A 6,576-nucleotide genomic window follows, 5' to 3' on the forward strand; every position below is an offset into this window, starting at 1 on the left:
TCCCGATTGAAAACAACAACCGCGCAATCCGCCGCCAGCCCGCTCCGCGCACTCCGCACCTCAGAATTTGACTTCAGCACTGCGCCTCCTCTGAGTGTCCATATGCATTACTCTTTCCTCCTAGTTGTAGGACTTCCACTCAGCCAGTGTTCCTGTGGGTCTGGGTGATGTCCGTTCGGTCTTTTAGTTTCACTTTTGAAGTGGTTGTTAGAGGCAGCAAACTCCGGCGTTAACCTATGCCGCCATCTTGGTTCTCTGCACTGGTATTTTTTAAAGCACTTCCCCGGTGGCTCTTCTATGCAGTTACGTTTGAGCATCAAGGGCATAGGGGCCATTTGTCATTCTTTTTGTCCACCTGAACCTCCCTAGGGTCAGATCTCACCCCCCACTACTGAATCTCTCTTCCCCCCCACTCCCCTGGCATATGGAACATGGGCACTTACTTGGGGCGTCACCAACCAAACCACCCCAGACTTTGCAGCGGAAACTACTGAGACGAAGAAGCACAGACCACCAGTATCAACCTTATCGGCCAGGGTTTGGCATTGGCGGCAGCTCTATTGTTTCCAGAGGCAACCGTGACAATTCGTGGGGCAGGATGTTCAGCAGCAGGGACTGCAGGGCCTCAGCTGACCTTGCCAAGCCTGGTTTTGAGCGCTGGTCGTGGCTGCACAGTCTCTGAAACTGTTTCTACGGTCCTGGAGATTGTGAACTACCCCCTATAATTTTAAACACACAGAGCCTTTTATAAAGTGTAAATGTAATACAAAATGTAAAACCCACACAAAACAAATGTGTAGAGTAATGACTTGTTATGAGGCAAACACTTTTGTAAACAACATCCAGGCCAGAAGATAGGATTAGGTATTCCAGAAACTCCATTTATAACTCTGGCCATTTACAGCTCCTCCCTTCCTGCTAAAAATATCCCCACCCTGACTTGGAGGTTAATCATTTTCTTTATGGTATATTACCTTTGTATTTCTCTAAACACCCTATGCTTTAGTTTTGCCTGATATTTTTTTCCTCTCAGTCTTTTGTTAATTTATATTCTCTTTCACTCCTCATTGAAATTTAATTATGGAAAACACTGAATCGATTGTCCTGCAAAATTGATCAGTCTGGGTTTTTTAATTGATGTAGTTTAGCCCTAGCTAGCTGGTTTGGCTCATCGGATAGAGTGTCGGCCTGCAGACTGAAGGGTCCCAGGTTTGATTCCAGTCAAGGGCGTGTACCTTGGTTGCAGGCACATCCCCAGTAGGAGGTGTGCAGGAGGCAACTGATCAGTGTTTCTAACTCTCTATCCCTCTCCCTTCCTCTCTGTAAAAAGTCATTAAATACATTTAAAAACAATAATAAATAAATTGATGTAGTTTAATATGTCCCTCTGTCTTCAGGTTTCCTATAATTTGGTAGCTGGATCTAGACAGAGGTTTGATCTGAGGTTTGATATGTTTTGGCATTGCCTCACCATCGGAAGGACTGTGCTTGAGACACTAAGGTACATGAATGTCTGGATGTCTCTTGTTGGATCTCTCTCTTTGTGAGTTAGTAGCCATTGATCATGCCTAGATCCATCGATTCATTAGAGGTTGCAAAATAATAAAATTCTAGCCCTAGCGGGTTTGGCTCAGTGGATAGAGCGTCGGCCTAACTATAATTTCTTCATAGAGAATTCTATGGAGAAACATTATCTTGTTTACTATTGTTGGGAAGAAAAACCTCCCCTACCCTCTTAGGTGCAGTGTTTGGAGGTTTGCAAATTAAACTGACAAAAGACAAATTAGCAAAAACAAAAACAACAGATTTTTATTAACTGTGTATCTGGGAGTTCACAGAAGAATGTGCCTCCTAGAATTGGGGGCGTATATGGTATGTACCACCTTAATGGGATGGGGAGGGGCAGAGAGGCACTTCTGAAGAACAGATGACTTCTCATCAGGGCTAGGGGCACGAAGGTCACTCAAAATAAAGGACATTTGGGAGAGAGAACTGGACCCTTAGAACAGATGAGGTAAGAACTTTGAGAGCATGTTTTTGGGTGTGGTATACATCTCTCCAAGAAGAGCTCAGAGTTTGCTCCCTAGAGGGTGTTTTATGACAAATGAGTTCTTTTGGGAAGTTATGCTTTTAGTCAGATAAGGGATTTGAGGAATCCAATGCCTCAGCTCACAATAATTTATATACACAATCGCTTATTCTGCTCCACTTCACTGTTTAGTTACTAGTGGTAGAGTCTGTATAGGAGTGTGGATGAAAAGGGGGTTCTACAGATAGTAACCTCAAAGGGTTATCTGATCATAAATTCCTAACTGGGCAGGTCATGGTGGATAGTCACACCCCAGGGATATAACTTCTTTAGTAAAAGGCTTGCCTTTGCCTTTAAGTAAGCCCTGTCCATTGTTTCTGTGCTTCCACGTGAACAACTTGGAAATATCTCTTTTGGGACCCCTCAAGCAAAACCACCCTCAAGAAAGCACATAATCTAATCCAGTCCCCACCTTGCCAGACCCGTTTTGAGGCCTACGCACAGCTGAGTGGGTTTGGGGTGGAAGTTAAGGCTGTAACAATGGTTTGGGGGCTGGAGAAGGTCCTCAACTTTTGGGTCAGGTTAATGCACTGCTTTACACTTCCCTGGATGCTTGAAGTGACTAACGACGATGGGGCCGTGACAGACCCTTGCTGTAGACTCTTGAAAGTGGGTATTCGGAGGATTAACACTCTCATCTGTGCAAGACCGACCGGGGTGTGTGAGGGAGACCGACACCAGCTGATCACTCAGGAAATGAACGTGGTGGTGCAGAGGAGAGGCACTAGTACCAAAACTAGGCAGTGGGAATGCCAAGGGGAAGACGGGAGATAATGTAAGAAAACTGAACGGCACTAGGTGACAGCGAGGGAAGGGTCATCAGTGGTTGAGGTCTCAAAGCTCAGTGATTAGAAAATAAGTAAAATTTCAATGTAATCTCCTGTATGAGTGACCTAGAACTTAAACTGGAACAGCCATCCCTACCTACCCTAGGATCTTCAAACAGTTTTCTTCAAACATTTACTTCCTAGGTAACACTCAAGGCCCGTTAGAAGGAAAAACAGAGCTTAGCCTGTGCTGATGAAGAGGACAAGTAGCTCACAGCACCTAGCAACTGGGTCGTGTTTTCCCAGCTGCAGGAATGTGGACCCTCGAGGTCACAGAACAGCAGCCGGTGCCCCATAGATAACTTCAGCTCTGTCTCTCACCCCAGCAAGTGTCGCTCGGGCAGCGTCTTCATCCTGGTAGTTTCACTTCAACATCTGTCTTGGAAATCTCCCAGGCCCAAACTGTTTCTGTGATTGACATGAAACAAGAGCTTTCATGGAGTCCTTCAGGCGCTTCTGAAGAGGCACAGGTGAGAGGCCTCTCCTGAGTCCCCTCTTTCCATTGTCATATCCGCTCCGCTCCCTGCACTTCTGTCTAAAGCAAGGGGACCCTCCTTTTCATTCAGCACTGAAACCCTGCACGTCAGGCGCTCACCGGAGAGCTTCATCTTGGATTGACTGGTCTAGCTCCAGTCAAAAGAACAACTCTAATGAAAATGCGAATTATCCTTTCTTTCAGAAGCAATAAACTGTATATATCAAGTCAAATCACCATAAAGTTACAAACCTAGACTTTAGTAGAAATGTCACCACTGATTTACAATCTACTCTTGCATTTTTTCTGAAATTCAAAAAATGATAGAGGCATTCAAGCAAATATGTGCATTTTAATGAACTTGCATTGGAGACAATTTACTTGCATTGTAAATAACCCTTAATGGTAGAAACTTGTGTGTTTTGTGCTAGAGATTTTCTTTCCTTATCAGCTGTTATGCTCTCTTTAACTGGCTGCAATAGGAATACACCACCCCTCCTTCTATCTTGAGGCTGGAAATCTCAGACCTAAATTCAGTGTCCCAGAAAAGCCCGGGGCCTCCTCTCCTCTCCACAGCTCTTCATATTCAATTGAGTCAGACTATACCACTAGTCACTGACTTAAACTCTTGCAAGTCCATCTGGGAAGCTGGCATACACTATAACCAGTTGCCTTACTCGCCCCCCCCCCCCCAACTTATATTTTGAGTTATTTCACCACTATTACTCATTCAACAAAGATCTGCTCGAAGTTTCGCCTCAAAAAGCCAATTAAGACAATTGTGGAAAGCAACCGCCTTTATTACTTTCAGCCAAAGGATGGTTTGAAGTAGGAGGAAACGGAATTAGCAAAGTGGAGGGGGTAATAAGGTTTAAAGCAAAAACAGTAGTAAACTGAGCCAAGTACGTTTCAAGGGCATTACTCTGTTAGAAGGTACCAGTTAGGCTAAATCAGTGGTTCTCAACCTTGGCTGCACATTAGAATCACCTGGGAATCTTTTTAAAATCCTGATTTCTGGGCCTCATCCTCCGGAAATTCTGTTTCTTTGTTATGGGGTAAGGCCACAACATTAGGAACAAAGAAACAATTTCCGGAGGATGAGGCCCAGAAATCAGGATTTTAAAAAGATTCCCAGGTGATTCTAATGTGCAGCCAAGGTTGAGAACCACTGGCTAAATGGTTACATTAGATAAAGACTTCACTACCACTCTGCTTGCTGTTGGCTCTGGCACGATTATTAACCCCATTATAATCATTATGACCAAACCTTAGGACTTATCCTGAGAAACTGTATGAGTGGCCACTGGTGTCAGGCTTGGTTTCAAAACCCAACTCCAGTACCAACTGGCTGTGCAACCTTAAATTATTCTGAGTTAATCGTGTAAATCGGGTACTACTTCACCAGGTTGTTGACAACATAACCCAAAGATCCGAGTGCCACAGCACCGAGCAAGCTAGTAGTAGGAAAGTCTTTCCCCTTCACATAGTCCCTTGAACGTTAACCCTGCATTGCCCTCTGCCATCATTTTAGGTGGGTCCTACTTAAATCTGACTTCACATGTGATCTCTAGAACCCTTCAGTTTCCCTCCCAACCTATCTACTTTCCCTCAAACATGCTGCTCTTCCCCTTCGAAGGCTTCCCAGGTCTCCCACCTCCCGATCACACCATCCAGCTGGACTGCTGCTTTCTCACATACCCTGGTTACTGATTGGCCTATAGGCCCTTCTTACCCTTAGCCAAGCAATATCTGTATCTAAGAACCAATTCACATCCCTCCTCCCTCCAAAGCCATCCCAACTACAGTATTCTTGCTCTTTATTCTTTCAACTGCTCTTGCCCAACTGAACTTGCTCTTCTTTAATACAGTACTTAAGATCTGGATCACAACTATTTGGCTCTTGTGTATGCTTAGCTGATGAATTGCTTTTGCTTTCTAAAAAGTAGATCATACATTTAAGGGTAGAGCCCCAGCCAGTTTGGCTCAGTGGATAGAGTGTCGGCCTGTGGGCTGAAGGGTCCCATGTTTGATTTCAGTTAAAGGCACATGCCTGGTTTTCGGGCTGGGTCTCCGCAGCCGATCAATGATTTTTTCTCACCATTGATGTTTCTCTCTCCCTTCCTCTCTGAATTATATAAAAATGTAGATAGACTATGTTCTATTTTCCTATACCAATCTGAAAAGCAGAATCATAGGCCCCAACCTAGACACACAAAACAGTATGTTGGAGGGAACTGAATGACGAAGCATTTAAGACATTCCAGGTGATGCTTCTAAACCAGCGGTTCTCAACCTGTGGGTCGCGACCCCTTTGGCGGTCAAATGACCCTTTTACAGGGTCACCTAAGACCATCCTGCATATCAGATATTTACATTACGATTCATAACAGTAGCAACATTACATTATGAAGTAGCAACGAAAATAATTTTATGGTTGGGTCACAACATGAGGAACTGTATTTAAAGGGCCAGAAGATTGAGAACCACTGTCTGCAGTGAGAAAACTTCTACATATCACCCATCCAGCACAATCTTGTCAACAAACATTTATCTTTGCTTATGGACTAATAACACCTTAATAAAGGATTAAACATTTCCTTCCACACTATATATAAAAAAGCTGTTTCGCCCTGACCGGGTGGCTCAGTTGATTAGAGCATTATTTCAAAAGGTTGCGGGTTTAACTCCCAGTCAGCCCACTTACCTGGGTTTTGGGTTATCCTGGTCAGGGCACACACAGGAGGTAACCAATTCTTGTTTCTCTCTCTCTCTCTCAAAATACAAACAAAAATCAGTGGATCCCTGGCCGTGGGCTCAATGGTTAGAGCACCAGCCTAAATACCAAAGGGTTTTGGGTTTGATTCCTGATCAAGGGCACGTAGTACCTGGGTTGTGGGTTCGCTTCAGCCCCGAGTTGGGAGGCATACGGGAAGCAACCAATGTGTCTCTCACACCCATGTTTCTCTCTCTTCCCTCCCTCCCTTTCAGTCTCTGAAAAGCAATGGAAAAATAATCTTGGGTGAGAATCAAAATCAATGGAAAATATTCTCAGGTGAGTTTAAAAAAATGTTTCACACTATAGTTCACCCCAAAATAGGAAATTCTTGTGTTTTTCAGGTAAGGAGTCAATGCTAAGAGGGTTCACCTTCCAGAATAGCAAGCCTGCCTTTGTGCCATGGTAACCA

The 6,576-nt window shown here is 44.3% G+C and overlaps 1 long non-coding RNA gene across 1 annotated transcript in view; it reads left to right on the forward strand.

Annotated features, from left to right (window-relative positions):
- LOC107183721 overlaps nt 1-3,490 on the forward strand; it is an 8,906-nt gene extending 5,416 nt beyond the window's left edge. Inside the window, exons 3-4 of the long non-coding RNA XR_001514527.1 lie at nt 1,398-1,501; nt 3,061-3,490. This is a non-coding gene — a long non-coding RNA (uncharacterized LOC107183721). The remainder of the gene's footprint in view (nt 1-1,397; nt 1,502-3,060) is intronic.
- The last annotated feature ends 3,086 nt before the right edge of the window (nt 3,491-6,576 follow it).

Source organism: Myotis davidii, unplaced genomic scaffold (genome assembly GCF_000327345.1).
Source record: "Myotis davidii unplaced genomic scaffold, ASM32734v1 scaffold238, whole genome shotgun sequence".
NCBI lineage: Eukaryota > Metazoa > Chordata > Mammalia > Chiroptera > Vespertilionidae > Myotis > Myotis davidii.